Consider the following 4,457-nt stretch of genomic DNA (forward strand, 5'->3'; position numbering starts at 1 on the left):
TGTGTGTGTGTGTGTGTGTGTGTGTGTGAAAACAAAAGAGGGATAATTGAAAATTTGAAAGACTGACCAATGAGTGGCCTCCCAACCACCCGCACATCTTGTGTGGTGCACTGTCTCCAACCTTTTTACTTCCCAGTCTTTCAATAAAAAGAAATAGTATATGCACACCATTTCTTTTTCTTTCTTCCTTTTTTAAAAAGAGGCGCTTAAAAATGTGTGTCCACATCATGCTTTTACCTGTCTTCATTGTCAAACCGCTATACGTATGTTTTTTCTTGCAGGTGATTGGAAGCAACCACTGGTTGGTCCTATTTTTTCTACCTCTGTTGTTCCTTTCCTTCCGTCTTACTTACTCCTTCCTTGCACTATGTGACCTTTATTGTGTCGATGTGCGTTTCTTTACTCAAGAAAAAAAAATTAAAGTTCCGTATTAAAAGTAATAAAAGATAAACTACTGGGTTGTCATATCCAGCATGTAGGCTTATGTCAATTTGTATTATTCTAGAAGCTTTCAAACTTTCTCTTTTTGGTCATAGGTCATTGAGCCACTCACGGCTTCCTAAAGTTTGTTAATCCGTGAGCCATTAAAATGCCCCCCCCCCTTTTAGAAAAAATATTTTTGGAGGGGGGGCTTTAAGCAGGTTAAATTTAAACCGACCAAACTTTGAAACTTCAGGAACTCGGTCATCTGATCATCTGTTATGAAGAGCTTTGACAATCCTTTTAGTTCCAAAACCGCTAATCAGTGGGAAGAAGACAGAAACTTTACGCTTAAAGGGTAGGAGATACTGATACTACGTTACTTTAGAAGGATAACCTATTTAGCCTACATCGTACAATCCTATCTACTTGTTTATTGAAACCTAAACATATACATGTACTTTCAACTAAAAACTGGAAATGAGGGACGCGGGTTGGAGTTGAATGGGTGGGTTGGCGGGTTGGTTGTTCGTATGTGATTGTGATATCATAAAACTAATGCGGAGGATGTCATCAAGTTGTATTTATTTTAGCTTTAATTTTTGATTTTGTTAGGGAGGTTATCACAAAGTCTAGACTTTTTATAACAATAAATTGCAAGTCCTCTCCTAATTTGTTTTCCTCAGAACTCGAGGAGAACAGCTAAGGATAATGCTGCAATGTTAGGGCCATGATACTCTGTGGGTCGCTACCTGTACCACATTCTCAGGCAGCCACCCGGACAGAATTCAAAATCTGAAATTCCCTACCATAAAAAATGTCCCAATGACAGCTGTAAAATAATAAGACACCCTTACACCTTCACTGATTTCAAAAGCATTGGCTGTGTCTCTGCGTTTGAGCATATCAAGGAAATTTTAATCGAGATCTGAAGGGAGTGGAGTAATACTTGGGCAATCTTCTTCTCCTATGTCGACTTCGGAGGCAAAACTGCATCATTCTTACTGCTTTATGCTCGTCTGTCAACACTCAAGAGGCTATAGAACTCTTGGGGATTATCATTAGTTCATAGCTTCCTGGCAGATAAACACTTGCCATTTTGAGAAGAATAATACCATTTGAAGTCATCGGAGTACTTTGAAAGCAAGCCACGATACAGACAAACAACACTTACGTGAAATGAAACGATAATTCGCTTTAATTGTTGGTATTAAAAAGAGTACACAAGTATAATATTATTATCGCCTCACCCGTGAACGGGTATACGTGAAATGGTATAGGTTTAACTCCCCTCTCAACACAATTAGGATATTTAAAAAGCCGGACCTCCGAGTTTAACGTCCATCCCCGAAAGGATCGAGCCAGACAGGAAATCCGTGAAAAGTGTCTTTCCCATGGACACAACGTCAGACCGAGTTGAGGTTGGAACAGCTTCATCCATGCAGTTTCGTCTGAGATTCCAATGTATAACATTCTCAGTGACGTTCCAGTTTCCAAATGATGATTCAGAAGGATCTCAAGCGTAATTCTATCTCAAGACCAGTGCCTTGTAAGGTCTACTTTAGATACCACCCATTCCTATACAATCTCATCCCTGAGACAAACTAATAGACAAGCAAACAAACAACCAGACACGAACGACCCCTCCCCACATGCTTTGTCGGTGAAATAATAGAAATAATAGAAACAAAAATGTCTTGCTTGAACCCCACGCCCCCAATAAAACCCCCCCAACAAAAACAAAACTAAACTTACAAACCAAAAGAAGGTAATTGAACGGTTGTCATATTATTCTGCATAACTTCGACGATAATCAACACTAAATTCGATAGCCTTTCACTAAAACTGTAAGTAAAGCAAATAGGCTAAAAATCAAAACAAAACAAAACGACTCACCTTTCTACAGTCGACCAACCTAAATCCAGCAAAGCAAAGTCTTCAAAGAAACTACAATTAAAATGAAAACTTCGTCATACTTCCATGACGGACGATAAAACAGTCAGAGAGTAGTTAACATCGACTCGGTACTAACCGTTGAAATATTATTACTGGGCCTCTCATCACGTCAGTCAAACCTTTCTACCTGGGGCCCTGCGTGTCGGGCTGTGTCAGGTCTGGGTTATCTGAGGAGTTGATAAGTGTTATTATATCGGGGTTCATAGCCACGCTCCCATCGTGGCTCTGGTAAAGGTAATTTTTTTTCTTCTTTTTCGGTTATGGTCTAAGGCAGCTTATCTAAGCCGATGTTTGAACCTAGGTTGGGATTTTGTTTCAAGATGAAGGAGGTAAGACTGGGTGTGCTAAATTTTAAAAACAACGTTTTTTAAAAGTGTACACATTAGGTAACTATCAGCACATGGTGGAAAGAACTGATAATAAGTTTAGCTTACCAATAATATAATAAGAACGAATGGATTACGTAAGTACAATAGGTAATTGTTAAAAAAAGAAGTTGCACCAACAGTCAGGGAATGGTGGTTAGGATTTGAGTGATGGTCTGGACTGACAATAATAATGTTTTTTTTTTTTGGTAGGAATCGGGAGGCTTTTGTTGTTGTTGTTGTTTTTCCCTGATGGAAAAAAAGTTATATGAGAGCAAACTGCTCTCCGACTCCTGAGATATACGATAGTTTACTTCAATTTACACTGTAACTACATGTACTATCAAATGATATAATTTATTTCAAATTAGGAACCAAACGATATTGTAGTGTAAATTTATGCGTGATGTTGTTTACGACTCCGAAACCTCACTTCGATCGAGCACTCCATGTAGTTAATACAGTTCTTAGTGAACCTCAATACTGAGCAATGTTATTTCTAGTTTCCATAAAACGTATCGTGTATGCACCACGAATCACATCAAACTCGCGCCATTTTTGGGTTACCCTTTTCTTTCTTGAAACTCAATGTTTATTCAATAATATGAAAAGAAAAACATAAATACAGTCAAGGACGCGAAAACCCCCAACAAAACAACAAACGATCCCACACATAACGAAAATGCACAAGGCGATTAGATTTTCAGGTCCTGAATTTTCTCTTGTACATATTATGTATTCTTTGTGCTTGAAACACGTACGTCGTGAGACTCTAAATAACGAAAAGATTTCCGCATCCCGTAAATTTCGCTATGTGCGAGCTGGACTATACATTTTGATAGATCTATGAGTTAACGCTAAGCCATTCCAACCAACTCAAGCAAGTATAATTATTATTTATCACACTGTGGCGATCCACCATTCCCACTATTGAGGCATAGTAGGTCGAGCGCTTGGGCTTGCCCCAAGGATGTATGAATTTTGAAGTTTGAATCTGAGTGTAGTATTATTATGTTATTGTTTTTTTCCGGAATTTCGAGGATTACCTGCTCGCAGTTTGGTATGCTGAAAAGAGACGAAATACTTTGTCTTCAAAATGATTTACTTTGTGTTAACTGTAATTGATTGAAAATGGTTTACACTACAATTGACTCAATTTAGATATTTGGGAAGCGGGATGTTTCGACCCTGCTTGTCGGGGCCAGCCTGAAATAAGTCGGTCTCGCATCCCATCAGCAAAGGTAGGCTACTCGAGAAAATAAGTTCTACGTATTACAGCAAAGAGCACATTAAACCATTGATGCAGGTGTCCATTTTGCGTTTAGTAGAGCGTAAAAACTTCAACGGCAACAACCTCCCCCCATCACCCCACCCCCTTCCAAAAAACAACAACAGCAACAACAAAAAAACAACCTAACCCAAAACAGTTCGTCTGAGTGTAAATTATTACCCTGTACTCACATTTCGGGGATCGCACGTTGACAAAGATATTGCGGAACACGCTGTTTATTTATCCTTCGCTCAACTTTTACTTGTAAGGGGAAGCCGGAAGTACCCCGGAAGACAATAATTCCCTGTCCCCTGTTTGTTTCATTAATTAAAGACTGTAACTTTTAAGTCGGGGGTGGGGGTAGTGGGTCTAGTATGTTCTCTCTCTCTCTCTCTGTCTCTCCCTCTCTCTCTTTCTCTCTCTCTCTCTCTCTCTCTCTCTCTCTC

Source organism: Aplysia californica, unplaced genomic scaffold, assembly GCF_000002075.1.
Source record: "Aplysia californica isolate F4 #8 unplaced genomic scaffold, AplCal3.0 scaffold00249, whole genome shotgun sequence".
Lineage (NCBI taxonomy): Eukaryota > Metazoa > Mollusca > Gastropoda > Aplysiida > Aplysiidae > Aplysia > Aplysia californica.